Raw genomic sequence first — 21,112 nt, 5'->3', positions numbered from 1 at the left:
TGAAGCCAAAATTTGGTGGTGGACACCAGAGGGAATGATCACTCTGCCAGGAAATGCTGGTAAGTTTCTGGAAACAAACCTTCAACAGACTACCTGACTGGCATACACACTACTTTCTAAGTTGCTCATAACAAGGTATGTATAACTGGACTTAACAGCATGGCTCAATTCCTCCAAGCAATATGTCATCTTAATAGTAAAATACATGTAAAAACAGATACTTCGGCCAGAAGTGAGAACATATGAGGGGCCAAACAATGGTCAAATGTGGGAAACTGACTGCACTGATGTGTGTTCTGGTGGGGGAGAGTAAGAGTCTATGCTTTTTTTTTTTTTTTTTAATGAAACCTTCTATGCGTTTATCCACTAGTCTGAAACTTCTTTTTTTTTTAATATTTTTATTACATATTTTCCTCAATTTCATTTCCAATGCTATCCCAAAAGTCCCCCATAGCGCCCCCCACTTCCCTACCCACCCATTCCCATTCTTTTGGCCCTGGCATTCCCCTATATTGGGGCATATAAAGTTTGCAAGTCCAATGGGCCTCTCTTTCCAGTGATGGCCGACTAGGCCATCTTTCGATACATATGCAGCTAGAGACAAGAGCTCCAGGGTTCTGGTTAGTACATCATGTTGTTCCAACAATAGGGTTGCAGATCCCTTTAGCTCCTTGGGTACTTTCTCTAGCTTCTCCATTGGGAGCCCTGTGATACATCCAATAGCTGACTGTGAACATCCACTCCTGTGTTTGAGAGGCCCCGGCATCGTCTCACAAGAGACAGCTATATTTGGGTCCTTTCAGCAAAATCTTGCTAGTGTATGCAATGGTGTCAGCGTTTAGAAGCTGATTATGGGATGGATCCCTGGATACAGCAGTCTCTAAATGGTCCATCCTTTCATCACAGCTACGAACTTTGTCTCTGTAACTCCTTCCCTAGGTGTTTTGTTCCCAATTCTAAGAAGGTGCACAGTGTCCATACTTTGGTCTTCATTCCTCTTGAGTTTCATGCGTTTAGCAAATTGTATCTTATATCTTGGGTATCCTAAGTTTTGGGCTAATATCCACTTATCAGTGAATACATATTGTGTGAGTTCTTTTGTGATTGTGTTACTTCACTCAAGATGATGCCCTCCAGGTCCATCCATTTGGCTAGGAATTTCATAAATTCATTCTTTTTAATAGCTGAGTAGTAATCCATTGTGTAAATGTACCATAATTTCTGTATCCATTCCTCTGTTGAGGGACATCTGGGTTCTTTCCAGCTTCTGGCTATTATAAATAGGGCTGCTATGAACATAGTGGAGCATGTGTCCTTTTTACTGGTTGGGACATCTTCTGGATATATGCCCAGGAGAGGTATTGCTGGATCCTCCGGTAGTACTATGTCCAATTTTCTGAGGAACCGCCAGACTGATTTCCAGAGTGGTTGTACAAGCTTGCAATCCCACCAACAATGGAGGAGTGTTCCTCTTTCTCCACATCCTCGCCAGCATCTGCTGTCACCTGAATTTTTGATCTTAGCCATTCTGACTGGTGTGAGGTGGAATCTCAGGGTTGTTTTGATTTGCATTTCCCTGATGATTAAGGATGTTGAACATTTTTTCAGGTGTTTCTCTGCCATTCGGTATTCCTCAGGTGAGAATTCTTTGTTCAGTTCTGAGCCCCATTTTTTAATGGGGTTATTTGACTTTCTGGAGTCCACCTTCTTGAGTTCTTTATATATATTGGATATTAGTTCCTTATCTGATTTAGGATAGGTGAAGATCCTTTCCCAATCTGTTGGTGGTTTTTTTGTCTTATTGATGGTGTCTTTAGCCTTGCAGAAGCTTTGTAGTTTCATGAGGTCCCACTTGTCAATTCTCGATCTTACAGCACAAGCCATTACTGTTCTATTCAGGAATTTTTCCCCTGTGCCCATATCTTCAAGGCTTTTCCCCTTGAAAAGCCTCTTTTTCTAAAAGAGTAGCTGAGAAGCTCTTCAAGGTACTTGACCAATAATTATACCACACCCTTTGAATTGTGTCAAACTATAGCAGAGCATTCATAGCCAAAAGCTGTCAATAAACAGTGAATGATTTAGGAATAGATGGGAACCTTCATGGTATATGCAGACCTCAGAGTTCTGGTCTCATGAAAGTAAAGAAGAGTTCCTTAACGGAAACACTACAAATCTCTCAGAAGAGTTCAGGGACTGAGCCTCCTTCTTACTTTGGGCCTATTGTACCCAATACAGGGAGGAACTCATCCCTATACTATTCTATTGGAATGCCTGCCCCATAGCTTTGTAGGCTCAGATATCATCAGCTAGCCAAAATATAACTATTTTTTTTCATTAGCCATATTCTCCAGTTCTCCATAAAGGCTCTTCATTTGACTACCAGAGAGAGAGAGAGTATACTTCTGTCTACCCCACCATCTCCCCAGACACCTTTGGGCCTTGTTGTAGTGATATTTCATAACCGAAGGTGGTAGCCAAAGACAACACAATCAATGTGGAAAGGCTTTGCATGATATCTACACTCTTACACCTGTGAGGTTAGGTGGCATTTTACCATGCACTCAGCACACCCAGGTCAAGAAGGCAGAAGGCACTGATGTCAATGCCAAAGAGAGCCCCTTCTGAAATTATGAATCCATTAAAATGGAGGTTTCACTGGACCCGAGGCCATTCATCCCCTATCCATCCAATTGAGTCTTAGGTATATCATGAATACAGGATCATATTCCAACCCCCAACAGACTCAGGCCTGGAACTGGGAACTTACAAAGGTAGATACTGGAGAAGTGAGAGCTAATGGGACCAGGAAGCAGCCATTCAATGTCCCTCTTGGCCTTTGTTCAGAGATGCCTATTTTGTCTGGTTGTTTTGGAGATAGAGAGAATGTAAGATTTTAGCTCTGGAAGAAGGGACATAAAATTTACAATTTGATGTTGCCCCTGTAGTGACTTCTTCTATTGCCAAGTACATGGGAGTTTTCATTGCAAAGAAAAGGGGTTGTAAATCAGAGATTGTGTGAAATCACATGGATCAATATATTGAAACAGTGTCTCCTCCCAAGGCAGTTGCACTCTAAAACATATAATCCAACTTGTGTAAGAGTAAAGGTGCAAGAGTAGGTTTTTGGCCTCTGGGAAACAGAGACACCTGGATAAATCGACTGTTTGTTCCATGAATGGACCCCAGAAGTAGATTTATATTGGAGAAGAATCTCCCTCATAAAAGGATCCAAACAAAGATGAGCGACCCATTCCAATGCACTAACAAACTCTCCCCATTCAATGCACTGGACTTGTAGTGAAGCAGAGAGAAATCTCTAGCTTTGGAAGGAGAAGTTGCCAAGAGGTATCCCAAGGGGCAAAAGAGAAACTCCAGGAAAGGGCACCTCAGAAACTGGTCAAGATGGGGCAAGCTGGTAAGCCAGTAGGCCATGGAAGTTCCAGATGACATCATCAGTAGTCACTTCCCAGACAATCTCTTGTATCCAAGAGAACCCTAGAATCTTCTGTGATGTCACCACTGTTGTGGTAACCAGAGCAGCTTGTGGGGTATTCCTTCAGATCCTCATGGGTTCCCAAGGAGGCATGTTGTCCATGCTCCTCAGGGTATTTCGGAGAGAGAATAGAATACACTCAGACACCAGAGTAAGGCAGAAAGAGTCCAGCCGCCCGTCAGTGTGGGAAAGGGCAAGAAACAACTGGTCATGGAGATGGCACAGTGAGTCCTGGGCAAGGTTCGGGGAGCTGCCGAGAGGATGTGGGCTTCAGCTGGTCCTTCCAGGAATAGGGATTATGATCTGGATACTTCAGATTCTTCAATGGTAGAACCAGAGTCAAGAATATCTGATGATTAGTTTTACAGACAGCCTGGTATTCAAAAGCCTGCAGTTGCTTTGCTGAGAAATCTTAATTTCCCCCTGAATGGAAAATTACACAAAGAGCAAGCTATGTGAGAATAGAAAAGTGTTGTTCTCAGTATAGAGTGTTCATACACTTCATCTTAATATAGTTTCCTCTAGGTTACATGAGCTTGTGATGCCAAGAACAGAGAGGGCTATTCCCCTGCCTATGAATCAAGGTCTCATACACTTTGGTATGGAACACACGTGATGTGGACTGATTCATAGTCTGGGGTTCCTGTAGTAGTGTATGAGCTCTCATCATGCATTTGAAGAAGACTAGAAAAATGTTGGCTAGTATGCTAAGAGGTACAGATTTGTTGTCAGATATGAGCTGACAATGCCATCCATTTATTCTTGCCTGGGGCAGCTTATGCATTTCAGGGCTAGGGCGATTACAATAGGAAGTCAGGCATATGTTTAGTGATGGTGGTTGTGAACAGGGACCTAGCTGAGGAGCCCAGCTTGAAGAAACCTATGATGCACTATCAGGGATTCTAGGTGTCTCTAGATTTTCCTCTTCCTCGGGCTTCTGTGTAGGACAAAGCATGGTTTCCCTTTCCCTGCCCTATTATCTCTACAAGGTTACTAGTGTTTTTTCTACCTACAGGGTCTGTTGGGGAGGCATCACCCCAAACCCCCACCATCAATGAGCAGGAGAAGAGATGTGAGAGGTTGGAGAAGCTCAAAAGAGAGCTCCAGAACATAAAAAATGCCAGAGAAGAACTTCAGGGAATCTTGGCCAATTACACTAACAAGGATTTAAATGACAGGTAGTCTTTATGCCCAGTTTTCTGCTGACTATCTTGGGCCATCCCTGTTAAGCCCAGATTCCCTCATACCACAGGTGGCTACAACTCCAGGCTGTCTGCATATCCAAATTAATTTTGCTGATTGGACTGTCGACACAGAACTTCAAGTTCAGATAGGAGTGAGATGGGGTTACAGGCACTTTTCATACCACCAAAAGTAATTCAGAGGCTGTGGCATGAATCACAGTCTGGGGATGAAGGTAGTAATGTGTGAGCTCTCATCCTGCCATTTAAGAAGCTTACACAGGTGTTGGTTTGTGGGAGTTGCTAGGTAAAGTTTGTTTATAGCCAATCCTTTCCATAATTGACCAGGCTATAATTTGGATCCCATTGGTCCTGTCAACAGCTGGAGTGGGGTGACCCACATATTGTCTCTCAGTATGACTGGATTGGCTGCAGTTCATCACTGCTTTTCTCAAATTTTGTTCATTATACTCTCAGATAAAGCCAAATCATTTTAATTATTTTGCATTCTGATTGTGTTGTGTGTCTTGTGTGTGTGTGTCTTGTGTCTTGCGTCTGTCTGTGTGTGAGTGTGTGTGTGTGTGTTTGTGTAAAAGAGATAGAGAGAGACAGAGAGAGATACTGACAGAGAGACAGAGACTGAGAGAGATACTGTTTGCATGTGAGCTTGTGTGTGCCTTTGTGGATGTGTGTGTTCCTGTGTGTATGTGTTCCTGTGTGTGTGTGTTCCTGTGAGTGCAGCTTAAGATCTAGAGAGTCTGTGTCATGTGATATATCATTGAGTTTTGCAAGACTCCATTTCCAGGCAATAACAGTGAGGAAGCCAGGGAGGTTCATTCTGAGTAGCAGAGGACTTGACCTCTGTGCTCACCGTGAATGCACATTGGAATCTCCTGGTGTGTTATAAAGGCTTTTCCCTGTAGATATGATTATGTCCTTTGGGAATTTTTGTAGCAATAGAACCAAGGATTGGGAATTCCTTGTCTAAAACCAGGAGGAGAATCATACAGATTTAACGTGGACCCAGGCCTGTGACACAGATTCCTGGAAAGTTCTGGGAGAGCTAGTCTATTCTTTCAAACCCCTTCAGGGAGCTGAAGCAGATCAGCACCCTGCCTTTTCTTCCCTGGGCTTAATGGCCCAAGCTGAAGAGCAATAATTTTAATAAGCACCAAGTGGAAAAGGTAATAAGGAGCTAGGTCCAGTGGCATATATGGGGTAGGGTAGTGCATGATTCAGCTTGAATTGAAATGATCCTTGTTCCTTAGTTCATGGGACAATTTGTTGCTTGGGCCATGCCCTCCCACAGGATCAACTTTGAGACATATATGCTTGAGATGCAACATGACCAGGTGATGACTGACCTGAAGAGAATGCCCCAGGACATTAGTGAGGCCTTGTCCAAGTGCAAGGAGTTGACTAAAGAAAATCAGTTCTACTGGTGAGTGACTAACAGGGTCATGACCCAAGAACTAGGCCCAGGATATGTCTGACAATCCTTGTCTTTGAACTAACATGGGGCTCAGGTTCTATACTCTTAGTCTCTAAAGAGGAAGCCTGCCTCCTTCAAATGAGGCACTAAGATTTTAACATCTTAGAGTCATTTTGACCAAGTGTGAAGAGTCTGGGAGCCCCTCAAGTCACTGTCCTTTCCAACACAGTATCCTCAAGATTGAAAGGTTTCTACCATGATGGAGATATCAATCAACCTTGGACCTCTTGAGCTCTGAAAGTAGATTCATAGATGGGGTTTCCAGGAGAAACATAGAAAGATAGTATGATGCTTGGGTCTCTTCACTCCTTGAGAATTTTGCCCTATACCTACAGGTGTTTTTTTAATACCACAGACTCATAAGCACATATAGACACCATGTTCTTTTCTGAGAGATACATGAGTCCCTGTTGGTGTCAGGGTTTTCAAAAGTATCTTGGGTCTTCTGGAAAGTGGCAGTCCTCTGGATTCGATCTCCCTTTATGGCCAATCTGGATACTTGTCTGGGGCTGTCTGGGGATCAGGGCCCATGATGAAGGAATGGTGCTTGGAGGAATGGGAGGAAGATGGATGGATGCTGCCTGTAATCACCATGTTTTGTTTGTGTCTCAGGTTCAGGAACTGCCACCTCCTGATTGAATCTAAGCTCATCCAGCACAAAGTCAGGATGTTGAGGAGTGAGAACAGACAGCTGGTATGGGATCAGACTGCATTGGAAGAATGCAACATAGCAACAAAAATACTATGTAAAGAAGGCAGCCAGAAGATCAAAGACCACTATACTAAGCAGCAGCAGGTAGGATGAATGAAGCATCATGGGCAGAATGCCCTAATGTGTAATCATAAAGACAGTCAAGCCTGATGGTATTTATGGTATTAAAAAACCACCTGTAGGTATGTAACCATCCTGCACCTTATCCAGGCTCTCTCCTATGTCTCATCCAGTTTTACACTTCTGTGATCATTTCCAAGACTTTCTGTGGAGTTACCCTCTTTTGGAGAAATTGGATTTCTGCCATGCCCTCTCCTCCCCATCCCAGTTGGCCACCTCTAGCTTGCCACTCTAGGCAGAGGAGATCCTGGACCCCTGACAGAAACCCCTAGAGGCTCTATGGTATGGAGAGGTGACTCAGGATGCCATTTCCTGAATTATCTAGGAACCAGGCCCTCTGTTTTGCTCTATGGCAACTCATCCAGAGGGGTCTGGGCCTGTCCTCTCCTAGGACAGAAGGGCAGGCTCCAATTTTATTGTGTATGTGTACGTGTGTATGGGTGTGCGTGTATGTCATGGCTTGGCTGAAAAGATGCAGTGTCCTTTCGATGTCTCCAAGATGAAGTACTAGTACAGGATGGCAGTATCTAAGGAGCCATACACATAGCAGGGCTATTGGTTTTTGGTTTTGCTTTTGTTTTTTCCTTCATGAGTATCCACTTTAGAGTTCAATGCTTACCCTTGGGAAGATTTGCATGAAGCACACTCTTGCTGATTACAGTATCTTTTCAGTGTGCATGGATTTCCTGTGAGATGGTTTCTCTGGGGATTCCCAGATATAGGGGTTCACAAGGAGAGCCAAGGAAGGATTCTTCACTCCAGAAATAATAAGAGCCTTCACTTCAAAGTTTGCTAGGCTCCTTGGAAGGCCTCTGTTCAATGTTAGATTCAGACACTGATACACACTTATTTTTCAATATAAACATTTAGACTATTGGAGAAATGTGGTGTTTTACTTTAACTCCAGCACAGTGTGTAGTTCACAATTCAGTGTCAAGCAATTTTTTACATTTGAGAAAAACATCCAGGCCCAGGTGCTCTCTGCCCCTTCTCCTATGGGGATATATAAAGATCTCAAATGAAAGGTCATACTAGATTATCCTGATGAGTAAAGCTGGTGTTTCTTGGATTGCTGACATGGCAAGATCTCACCAGGCTTTTTTCTCTTCCTCCCATAGGTCTGAAATATTCTGCAGAAGCTCAAACAGATCAGAGACCAGGTCAAGATCTTGCTCCGACACAACTGTTCACCAGGAGCACTGGATGTGCAAAGCAAATTAACCACCATTGCATCTAATCCTTGTAACCATGGCAATCTTGGGCTGCATTTTCTTCTTTTTTAGTTTGCTATGGGTAATGTGGCCTTTATTTTTTCTAGCCTCTCATCCAGCAAAACTGCCTGTTTGGAAGGCTTCAGAGAAGTACTGAGATACATCAAGATCTGCTGGGCATCTAGCAGGACTCTGACAATGCCAATTTTGGCAGATCCTGTTGGGTCATCAAGATATAATTCATAGTGGTCAGTCATGTGAATTTGAAAAACTTTGAGGTATCATCTGTAACATCTCTCATGTTAGCCTTGAAGGACTAGTCCATGAGCAGAACACCCACCCCAATGAGGCATGCCTATATTCATCTTCAACAGATTATTACCATCAGTGACTGCCTTTGCACTATTTCACCAAGGCCAGCAACAGGCTGTGGGTCTGTGCTGAACATCTGCAGCAAGAGAATGATGTTTAGCTTAATTATTTTGTTTGGTTTTTGGTTAGAGTTTTGATTTCTTTGGGTCTTTGTTTTTCCTGTGTTTTCATTTGAAGTTTCATTATATATTCATTATCTTTTTGTTAATGTAATTAATTTGCATTTTGCTAAGTCTATATCTTTTATAAACTGACTCCCCACGTTAAGAATTTATTGAATAAAATTAGTGTATTGTTATGGATAAAACATCATCTCTAATTATTTCTATTATAAGGATATTCTGCATTTATGTGTGGTTCATACATAGTCCTGTAACACTAGAAGTTTTAGGCAGGAATGGGACTCTTCAAGTATTATGTTGTTTAGGCTTCATAAGTAGTGCCCAGCCAGACGGATCTCCACATAAAATTGAGCTTTTGATGTGGATAATGTATCAAACTATGTGGATCCCGAGGTCAGGATGGAAAAACTATCCATGCTCTATCTCTATAGTCAAAAATTTAGCTACAGTCATAATGTGCTCTCTTGTGGATGACCACGTCAGACAAACAAATTAGAAACACAACAGTATTTCTCTAATACATCTCAGGAAACAAAAATATTCACATTGAGTAATTAAAATCTTCTGAATTATAAATGAAGTGATTGGGATTAAAATGACCTTCAAAGGTCATTTCATAATTGAATGTTTGATACCTACTTCATCGAACTGTTTTACAAAGGACTAGTAGATATGGACTTGCTGGAGGAGTTGTGACAATGGAGGTTGGTATTGAGGTTTCAAAAGCTCATGCCAATCCCTGCCTCTGTCTTTGTCCCTGTCTTTGTCACTATCTCTCTGTCTCTATTGATCTCACTATGTTTCTCTCTCTTTTTCTCTATATCTCAGTCTATAATGTCTCTGTCTCTGCCTAAGTCTTTCTGTTTGTCTGTCAATCTGTATCTATCTATCTCTTTCCTCTGCCTCCTCTATATGTATCAGATGCAAGTTCATCTACTCCTCTATTTTTATGATGCCTGTATGCATGCCTGCCTGCCTACCGCCATGTTCCCCAACTTGACAATCCTGGATCACACTTTTATATTGTAGTTCAACCCCAATTGAATATTTTCTTTATACGTTATCCTGGTCAAGATGTGTCCTAGCAATAAAACAGTGAATAAGAAAGCAAAAGAAACTCTTAATCAATGCAAAGATCAGCTACAAGATGGGAGAGGATCTTTACTAAGTGTACATATGACAGAGAGTTCATTTCTAGACAATCGGATGGTGTTTAAAACCAAACACCAGGAAACCTGCCTGTTAAATATTAAAACATTATAAATTTAAACATTTCAAAATGTTCTATGGCTGTACATGGTAGTGCACACCTGTAATCCCGGCAGTCAGAAGGCAGAGGCAAGAAGAACTGCATGAGCCTCTGGACAGTCTGGTCTATGTACTAGATTCTGGGACAGCAGGGGTAACTAGAGAGTCCCAGTCTCAAACATACTCCCTTCTGATGTTCTGTCGAACTGAACAGAATCTTCAAGAAAGAGAAAGAAATGGATCATAGATATGTATTTACATATTTAATATCCTTCCTCATAGGAAAATGCAAATTAAAATAGTTTTAACCTTGTATCTTACTGCAGTCAGAATGGCTATTACCAATAGACTAAGGACCACAACTGTTGGCATGAGTGTGGGGTAAGAGAACATATATTCACCTGTACAGTCATTATGAAAAACAGGAGAAATGTTCTGGAAAACATTACTAGAGATAGATCTTCTATATGAACCAGCTGTACTATTTGTGGTGGTGTGAATGAGAAGAACCCTTATAGGCTCATAGATTTGAATACTTGGTTAACAGGGTATAGCACTATTTGATCGAATTTGGAGCTGTGGCCTTCTGTGGGGGTGGGCTTTAAAGTTTCAAAAGTCCAGCTCAGGGCCAGTATCCCTGCTTCCTGCAGATCCAGATCCAGAACTCTCAGCTACTTCTCCAACACCATGTCTGCCTGTGCATGATTCTGTCAAGACAAAATTGTACTAAAATTCTGAAATGGTAAGCAGACCCCCATTTACATGCTCTCCTTAAAAGGACTTATCATGGTCCTGTTGTCCCTTTCTAGCAAGTGAACACAGACTCAGACACTATTCCAGGGCATATAGCCAAAGGCATTATCCTAAGACAGAGACCTGGGTGTGCTCATGTTCCTTACTGATTTATTCACAATAGGCAGGACATCAAAACTACCCAGACGTAAATATAACTGATGAAAGGATAATGAATATATGGTTCATATACACAATGGTAATGAACTGTGACAATATAAATGACATTTACAGGTTAATGGATGGAGACATGAATAATCTTTCTGAGTGATATAACCCAGACCCAAAAAGACAAATACCACATGATGTGTCTTATGTGGATGGTAACTTTGAATGTCTAGAGATGTGTATTTAAACTGCAGTATCCAGAGAAGGTAATGCATAGTGTTTGGTTATAGGAGGATATTTCAAGAAAATAATAGAACACATAATTTGTGAAGGAGAAAAAGGAAAACAGTAGAACAGAGTGAGGTAAATGTCTTGGGAGATTGCAGAGGAGTGTGGTGTCTTGAACATGGGAGTGGTACTTTTAGGAGTTGTGGCTTGTTAGAAACAGTGTGTCAGTGTGGAGGGTAGGCTTTGAGACCCGCATACTAAACATATGTCCTGGTGTCTCCACATATCAATATAACTCAGACTAAGACCTGGGACAGTAGACTACCATGTCCAGAATTTGGTAAAGTTGAGTGGGTTGGAAGTCCCAGACCCACAGTAGATGGCAAAATGTCACCTGCTTCCTACCAGGCCTCTTTCATGGGACCAAAATCTCTACATAGGAACATGGCCTGTGGTCATTTAGAACAGAATAGGGTTCCCCCTACTAATGAGGTACCTAGAAGATGGTAGGGTTTAGTCAATAAGCTTCCCTTCCTGGACATTCCTTCCTCAGAAGGTACTTAACTTCTAGTCTAACCTCAAGACGGGTTATGCTTTCATTTCCATGAAAAACAATCAATAAACAGTTTAGAACCAAGGACTGTCTCTCTCATCAAACCAACTGTGGGTTACACGGAGAAAAAGCCTTTGCCTACAGAGCCTTGCCATCTAAGTCTCCAACAGAATGCCCCTCAGTACACCCTGGGCTAGTCACCTCTGAGCTAATCCAGAATTCCCCATTCCCATATTTCAGGGCTAGTTCTCAGCCTGCTGGCCTCCTCCATGCTCAGATCCTCTGTGACTTCTAGCAGTGCCTGCATGTCCAAGGTTCTGAGGACCCCTGGCCCTGGTCTCCATGCAGGCCAGCAGGCTCAAACCTGCTGTGAACTACCTGCAACCCAGCACTGTCTGGATGTCAGACAGTGTACACAATAACTTCTTGGAAACTGTTTCTAATAACATATGCAAATGATCAATCACCATGATCCAATAGGCATCATGAATAGGATGTAAGAATGATTCAATGTTTTGGAATTCATCAAAGTAATATACTATGTAATAAATTTAAAAAGTTATTACTTGATCATCTCTTTAGATGCTGTATCATCCCACAGATGCAGGAATGATTCAATATATGGACATCCATCAATGTAATCCACAATATAAAATAACAAATTATATTGGATAATCTCATCAGAGGCTGAAAAAGTGTTAGACAAAATACAATACAACTTCAAGATGAATGCATTGTAGGAATCAGAAAGTCGCAGTCTATATCTGAATATAATAAGAGCAATATAGAGCAATCCAGTTGCCAACATCAAAATATATGGAGAAAATTTTCAAGCAATCCCATTAAAATCAGAGACAAGGAAAGACTTCCCCCTCTTCCCCTATGTATTCAATATAGTCCTTAACTTTTTAGACAGAGCAAACAGTCACAAAAAGCATATCAAAGTGATACAAGTTGGGAGGGAGGAATTCAAGACACTACAATTTGAGGAGTATGGGATATTACACATAAGTGAGCCCCCAAAAATCCAGGAGAGAACTCCTACAGCTGATAAACCACTTCAGCAAAGTCAATGGATATAAAATTAACTCAAACAATCCAGGAACTTTCCTCTACTCAAAGGATAATTAGGCTGATGAAGAAATTTTTAAAAACTACATACTTCACAATAGTCACAAACAATATCCTGGTATGACTCTAACAAATCAAGGGAAAGATCTGAATGACAAGAACATTAAGTCTCTGAACAAAAAAATCAAAGAAGACCATAGAAGATGGAAAGCTCTCCCATGGTCATTGATGAGCAGTATTAATATAGTAAAAAAGGTCCATCTCGCCAAAAGCAATCTATGGATTCAATGCAATCCCCAACACAATTCCAACTCATTTCTTCACAGAGATAGAAAAAGCAATTCTCAAATTTATCTGGAATAACAGAAACCCCAGTATAGCAAAAACTATTCTTAACAATAAAAGAATGGCTAGGGAAATCACCATCCCTGATCTCAAAATATACCACAGGGAAATAGTGATAAAAATGTCACGGTACTGGTATAGAGAGACAAGTAGAAAGATGGAATAGAATTGAAGACCTAGAAATGAACCTACACTCATATGGTCACTTGATGTTTGTCAAAGGAGCCAAAACCATCCAGTGGATAAAAAACAGCATTTTCAACAATTGGTGCTTGTTCAGTCTGCATATAGAAGAATGCAAATTGATCTATTCTTATCTCCTTGTAAAAAGTTCAAGTCCAAGTCACTCAAGGACCTCCACATAAAACAAGATACCCTGAATCTAATACAAGAGAGAGCAGTAGAGAACCTCGAACATATTGGCAAAGGGGAAATGTTCCTGTACAGGATACCAATGGCTCATGCTGTAAGACAAAAAACATTGTTAAAATAGACCCCGTAAAATTGAAAAGCTTTGTAAGTCAAAGAATGCTGTCAAAAGGACAAAATTACACACACACATATTGTGAAAACATCTCTACCAACCCTACATCTGATAGAGGGCTAATATCCAAAATATACAAAGAACTCAAGAAGTTACACTCCAGAGATCCTAATAACCCTATTAAAGAATGGGGTACAGAGCTAAACAGAAAATTCTCAACTGAGGAATCTTGAATGGCTGAGATGTACTTAAAAAAATGTTATCATCTTTAGTCATCAGGGAAATGCAAATCAAAATGACCCTAAGATTCCACTTCACATCACTCAGATGGGCCAAGAACAAAACTCAGCTGACAGATGATTCTGGCAAAAATGTGAAGAAAGAAGAACATTCCTCCATTCCTGCTGGGACTGCAGGTTGGAAAAACGACTTTGGAGATCAATCTGGCAATTCCTGAGAAAGTTGGAAATAGTTCTACCTCAAATACAGGTATACCACCATGGTGCATATACCCAAAAGATTCTCCAATATATTAAAAGGACACATGCACCACTATGTTCATATCAGCCTTATTTATAATGACCAGACACTGAAAACAACCCAGATGTCCCTCAACAGAGGAATGGATACAGAAAATATGGTACATTGTACAGAAGTACTACTTAGCTTTAAAAACATTACTTCATGAAATTCAAAGGCCAATGTTTGGAAGTTGAAATATCATCCTGTGTGTGGTATCCTAGTCACAAAACGATACACATGATATGTAGTTATTGATAAGTGGAAATTGTTCAAAAAGTGCATGGAATGCCCACGATACAACTAACAGACTATGGGAAACCGAAGAAGAGGGAAGTTCACACCAAAGTGTGAATGCTAAAGCTCTACTCAGAAGGGGGAAGAAAAGAATGTTTGGAAGGAGGAGGAGAGAAGGATCTGGGAGGGAGAGAAGAGTAGGAGGTAAAGGGGGTTCTGGTTCACATATTGGGGGGAGATGGGGAAGAAGTACAGAGGGAAAGTCATTTGAAAGAAGGTCTGTAGCCATTGGGGAGGGGGAACTGTGTGTAACCACTATAAAGTCTCAGATGCCAGGGACCCAAGTGATTCCCAGAACTCAACAGGGAGGACATTAGCATAAATACCAAACAAAGGGGAAGTATGAACTATACAGACCATATTTATTGGATAAGCATGGCAACCTTTGAAGGATGTAGCCACCCAACCATCTCAAAAGTATTAATCCAGAATTCCTTCTATCAAAAGGAAATGCAGGGGTAAAGAGAGGAGCATAGCTTGAAGGAAAGGCCATCCAGAGACTGCCCCAACTTGGGATCCATTCCATCTGGAGACACCAAACCCAGTCACTATTGCTGATGTCAAGAAATCTGATGCTGACAGGAGCCTGGTATATTTCTCTCTGTCTCTGTCTCTGTCTCTCTCTCTGTCTCTGTCTCTGTCTCTCTCTGTCTTTCTCTCTCTCTGTCTCTCTCTGTCTCTCTCTGTCTCTGTCTCTGTCTCTGTCTCTCTGTCTCTGTCTCTGTCTCTCTCTGTCTCTCTCTGTCTCTCTGTCTCTGTCTCTTTCTCTCTCTCTCTGTCTGTCTCTGTCTCTGTCTCTCTCTCTCTCTCTCTCTCTCTCTCTCTTTTCCTTTCTCTCTCTCTCTCTCTCCTTTTTATCTCACAGGTGAAGGAACAATTTTGTTGCTTTTCCCTAAACACAGTGTAACAATGATAGATAACATTTGTATCAAGTTAGGATTATGGGTAATCAGGAGAGGATTCAGTATATCAGTATAAAGCAATGTTTCTCAACATTCCTAATGCTGCAAATCTTTTATGTACTCTTATGTTTTGGTGATACTCCTGCCCCCATACCATGTAATTATTGTAATACTACTTCATAACTGTAACTTTTGGTATTTGGTGTCTCTTGAAATGCTAGGCATGAAGCCAAACATGGGAGCGAGCTAGGGGACCCATATTGTGAAGTTAGGACAAGGGCTGAAGGAACAGAAGGGGCTTGCAAACCCATAAGGAAAATGACAAAATCAACCAAACAAAGCCCAGCAAAACTCACATGCACTAAACCACCAAGCATATGATACATGTCTGGGTATCCATAGTTCCAGCTGGATAGATAGCAGAGAAATGCCTTATCTAACATCAATGGAAGGGAATGCCCTTGGTCCTGTACAGGCATGATGATCCAGGGTTGGGCAATGCTAGGGCACTGAGGCAGGAGTGAGGAGGGGGGGTATAGGAGCACCCTCGTACATAGAGGCAATGATAGAAGTGGAAGGGATGGGGGTTTTTGAGGAGGAACTGAGAAGGAGGATAACATTTGGAATGGAAATACATAAGAAAATCAATAAAGAAAAAGTAAAAATAAAGTTATAAAAATCACAAATGGGGCAACCCTGGAGAAGGATAACCTACAAAAGAGACCAGGATCTACAGATGCAAGCCTCACCAACAGAACATAGAAAATAGAATCACAGGCAAAGGAAATACCATAGATGATATTAAAAAGTCACTCAAAGAAAATACAAAGAGTAAAAAACTCCTAACTCAAAACATCTAGCGAATGCAGGACACAATAAAAAGAACAAAACTAAGAATAATAGAAACAGAAGTGGGTGAGGGTTAACAGTTCAAAGACCCAGAAAACATCTTCAACAATATCATTATTAAAATCCTTAATCTAAAGAGATGGCCTTAAGTTTACAAGAAACTTACAACACACCAAATCGATTGGAAAAATACAGAAAATCATCCTGTCACATATTAAACAAAAGTATAAATGTACAGAATAAAGAAAGAAAATATTACAAACTCTAAGGGAAAAAAGTCAAGTAACATACAAAGGAAGACCTATGAGAATTACATCAGACTTGTCACCAGAAACGATAATATCTAGAAGATCTTGGACAAATGTCTTGCAGACTCTAAGAGAACACAAATGCCAGCCCTGGCTACTATACCCAGAGAACTCTTTATGACCATAGTTGGAGAAACTAAGATATTCTGCAACAAAACCAAATTCAAACAGTATCTTTCCACTAATCCAGCACTACAGAGGATACTAGAAGCAAAATTCCAACAGAATGAGTGTAATTATACACAAGAAAACACAACAAATGAATAATCTCACAAGAGCCCCAATGAAAAGCATGTTGTCACCATTCCCTGCCCTATTATCTCTAGGAGTTAACTAGTATTTATCAAACTACATGGTCTGTTGGAAAGGCATCACCCCAACCCTCCACCACCAATAAGCAGGAGCTGAGAATGAAGAGGATGGAGAAGTTCAAAAGGATTCTCCAGAAGATCAAAAATGAGAGACAGGAACTCAAGGGAATCCTAGCCAATTACACTAACAAGGATTTGAACAACAGGTAGTCATTATGCCCAGTTCTTTGCTGACTGTCTTGGGTCCTCTCTGTTAACCTCAGAGTCCCTCATATCACAGGAGGCTACAACACCAGGCTGTCCACACATCCCAATTCATTTTGCTGAATGGATTTTCGACACAGAACTTCAAGTTCAGATAGGAGTGAAATGGGACTCAGGCAATTTGATTTCTCTAAAAGTAAATCAGAGCCTGTGGTATGAATTACAGTCTGGGGATAAGGGTTGTAAAGGGTGAGTCCTAATCCTGCATTGTAAGAATCCTATACAGGTATAAATTTTGGGGTGTTGCAAAGTACACTGTGTTTATGGCCAATCATGTTTGCAGTTAACCTGGAAGTAATTTGGGTTAAACTGGTCCTTTCAACAGTTGGAAGGGCCTGGTCCCACATACTTTCTCTCAGTAGAACTGGATTGACCATAGTTCATCACTGCTTTTATCAAATTTTATTCACTATACTATCAGATAATGTGTGTCCATTTGCCATTCTGATTGTGTTTGATTATGGGAGGGGTCAGTGTGTGTGTGTGTGTGTGTGTGTGTGTGTGTGTGTGTGTGTGTTCCACTTAAGAGCTGGAGAGTCTGTATGGTATGCTGGGGCCTGAGATATTGTTTGACAAAGTTTCCAGCCAAAAATAGTGAAGATAGAGGGAGCCTCACTTTGAGCAGCACAGCATATGAGTTCTGCTCACCTTAGGTGCACACTGGAAATGTAGTATCCTGTAGGTACTGATTATGTCCTTTGGGAGTTTATGTAGCAACAGAAGCAAGGATTGACAATTCCTTGTCTACAAACAGATGTGTCATCACAGGTTTAAAGTGGATCCAAGACTATGGCACAGGTTCCTGGAAAGTTCTTGGAGAGCTAGTCTATTCTTTCATGCCCCTCTGAGGAGATAAAGTAGGTCAAATCCCTACCTTTACTTTCCTGCCTCTACTGACCCCAGGCAAAGAGTAATAAGTTTAATAAGCTCCAAGTGGAACTGTTAACATGGAGCAATGTTGTGGCATAGATGTGTTGGGGTAGTCCACGATTCACCTTGAATTAACATGGTCCTTGTATCCTTAGTTCATGGGATTATTTACTCCTAGGGCCATGCCCTCCCACAGAATCAAAATTAGGACATTCATGCTCAAGATGCAACATGACCAGGTGATGACTGACCTGAAGAGAATGCCTCAGGACATAAGTCAGGCCTTGTAGAAGTGCAAGGAGTTGACTAAAGAAAATCAATTCTACTGGTGAGTGACTAACAGGGTCATGATCCAAGCACTAGGCACAGGATATGTTTGCCCATACTTGTCTATGAACCAAAGCAGGAGCTCAGTTTATATACTGTTTGCCTCTAAACCAGAAGCCTGCCTCCTTCAAATCAAGGCTCTAGGATTTTTACCTCTTAAAGTCATTTTGGCCAAGTGTGACGAATCTGTGAGAAACTCAAATCATTTTCGTTTCCAACAAAGTATATTTGAAACAGAAAAGATTAACACCATGATGAAGATATCAATCAACTTTGAGCCTCTTGGGCTTTGAAAGTAGATACATAGATAAGATTTCAATGGGACACCTAGAAAGACTGTATGTTGGTTGGGACTCTTCTCTTCTCCTAGAGAAGGTCTGCCTTCTACTTACAGGAGATTTTTAAATAACATGGACATATAAGCACACATGTGTGCCATGTCCTCTTGTGAGAGATTCATAAGTCCCTGTTAATGTCAGGGTTTACAGATGTACCTCGGCTTCTGAAATATGGCTGTCCTCTGGATTTGACCTCTCCCAATGTGATGCTCCCGGGCCAATCTGGACAGTTGGCTGGGGCTGTCTGGGCACCAGGGCCCATTGTGGCAGGGATGGTCCTTGGAGGAGTGGGAGGAAGATGGATGCTGACTTGTGTAACCATTTGTTTGTGACTCAGCATTAGGCACTGCCACCTCCAGAGTGAATCTAACCATCTCCAGCACAAAGTCGGAATGTTGTGGAAGGAGAACAGACAGTAAGCTAGAGGAGCAGATTGCATTAGAAGAATGCTCCAACGAATCAAAGAGACTGTGTAAAGAAGGCAGCCTGAAGACCAATGACCTATGTACCAAGCAGCAGCATGTAGTATGCATAAATCATGAGGAGCAGGTTGCAGTCATGTCTAACCTTAAACACATTCAAGCCTAAGCAACCATCCTGCACCTTATCTAACTAAGCTCTCTCCTATGTCTCAACCAGTTGTTCATTTCTGTGATCATTTCAAAGACTTTTTGTGCAGTTATCCTCTTTCAAGAAACTACATGTTTGGGAAGTAAACAATCCTGCTGAACTAAAAGCTGCATTTCCTTATTATAGATAGGTTGAATACACAGTACACAAGTACATGCCAGTGTGCTAAATGTGTTCTATGTGCTTGCCTCCATTGTAGTAGCACAGAATGTTGATTGATGAAGTCATTTGCTTCTTAGGGGTCATGTGAGATCACAGGCAGGACAAAATTTGCAAGTATTAGATCCCAGTGGAATTGCCATATGAGTGGAAATCATTGCTTTTTTTTGGGAGGGGGGGGCTTGTATGCTTTCTCTCCCCTTTCCCTGCATTGCAAGATGGTCTCATCACTCTGCCTAGATCTTTGCTCACACTGAAAGAGCCTGAGCAGGTACTTGTCAGGACTGTTTTTTGTCAGTGTTGCTAGAGTTCTTTCCTAGAGCTTATATTCTGGAGCTGACTGGATCAACAGGGATGTGAGAAAGGCTTCTCTCAGCCTGAATGTTGGTGTGAGAGATGTGAGGCTTCAAGAATGAAATTTCACTAACACTCTCAACCTAGTCTAAAAAGTGTGCCCCTAAGAAATGTTAGTGCCCAAGGGATGGATAGCAGAGTCCAGCGTCTCACATTAAACATAAGCCTTCCATAGTCCCCATTCAACTGTTTCTCTACCATCCATTGTTATCTCCTCATAGTTTTCTACTCACTTATGATTTTTAGACAGAGAAAGCGACATATATCTATATCTATCTATCTAGATAGATAGATAGAGAGAGAGAGAGACTATGTGTTTGTGTGTGGTATCTATCTATCTATCTATCTATCTATCTATCTATCTATCTATCTATCTATCTATCTATCTATCTATCTATCTATAGAGAGAGAGTATGTGTTTGTGTGTGGCATAAGCATGTCTGTACCAATACATATATTGGTGGGTGTGTTCAAAGTCCAGTTATTTATGTAAGATTTTGTTCAGTTTTTCTTTTTTGGTTTTATTGATTGATTGACTGATTGACTGATTGATTGATTGGGACAGCATCTTTTTGTTTGTTTTTTATTCAGTCTTTCTGTAACATATTCCCTAAAAACCAGGTCTGTCACTGAACCTGAGACTTCCTGTTTTGTTTAAGCTGTCTGACCAGCATCTTTGAATTTTCTGTCACCTCCCAGACAGAAATCTTTGTATGGTTTGGTCTCAATTAATTGTTATGAAGTTCAATTGCTCATAGCTAGGAAGATCATGGTGCTATTTTCTATAATTTTATACAAGCATTTTAGTGTTTTGGGTTTTTTTTATTTGTTTGTTTTTGTAAGTGCCAATTCATTAACAAAGAGGAAGACAATGCTGTCTGCTTCAGGTGTCAGACACACAACTTGGCTCACTGTGCCTTCTCATGAGTTTTATCTCATCATGAAGGAAACTTTAGAAAGAAGTAGTAGGGAGGGGGTAGACTAGTGGTGGTCTTACCCAAGAAATCTGGGCTACATGTTACCCACAGTTGAATGTTTCAACAATTAATGTCTTACTAATCCAAGAGAAGCCATGTTGCCAACACTTAAAAGTGAATGAAAACATAGGATAGTCCAGCCCACCTTTTCCGAATCTTACCATGTGACCTCAGATTCCCCTTCCCAGTCCTTCCCTCATTCCTTACAACTTCCAGACCCTGGGTTTGGAGGCCGACCCATGTGAGAAAAAAACCGCAAAACAGACATGGTACCCTTGGAATACGAGTATGATATGGGGCACAAAAGGGGTGCTCAAAAACGGCTAGCTGAAGACATGAACAAAACGGGGCTCCAAGGATCTCGATGTTCCGATTGAAAGAACACTTAAGAACCTAAAGCAACAGCCTATCATTCTAAGATGGGAGTGTGGGGCTCTTGGAGGTCAAGGGGCAGGAGTCCAGGCACCCCGTAGTC

At 41.3% G+C, this 21,112-nt stretch overlaps 1 pseudogene; it reads left to right on the top strand.

The window, feature by feature from the left end:
* The first annotated feature begins 3,566 nt into the window (after positions 1 to 3,566).
* On the top strand, positions 3,567 to 19,105 carry LOC147001746 (uncharacterized; annotated as a pseudogene).
* Positions 19,106 to 21,112: the final 2,007 nt, after the last annotated feature.

The sequence above is a fragment of the Mus caroli genome, unplaced genomic scaffold (genome assembly GCF_978045245.1).
Source record: "Mus caroli unplaced genomic scaffold, Mus_caroli_1 scaffold_12, whole genome shotgun sequence".
NCBI classification, from domain to species: domain Eukaryota; kingdom Metazoa; phylum Chordata; class Mammalia; order Rodentia; family Muridae; genus Mus; species Mus caroli.
This window is presented reverse-complemented; position numbering and strand designations above follow the sequence as displayed.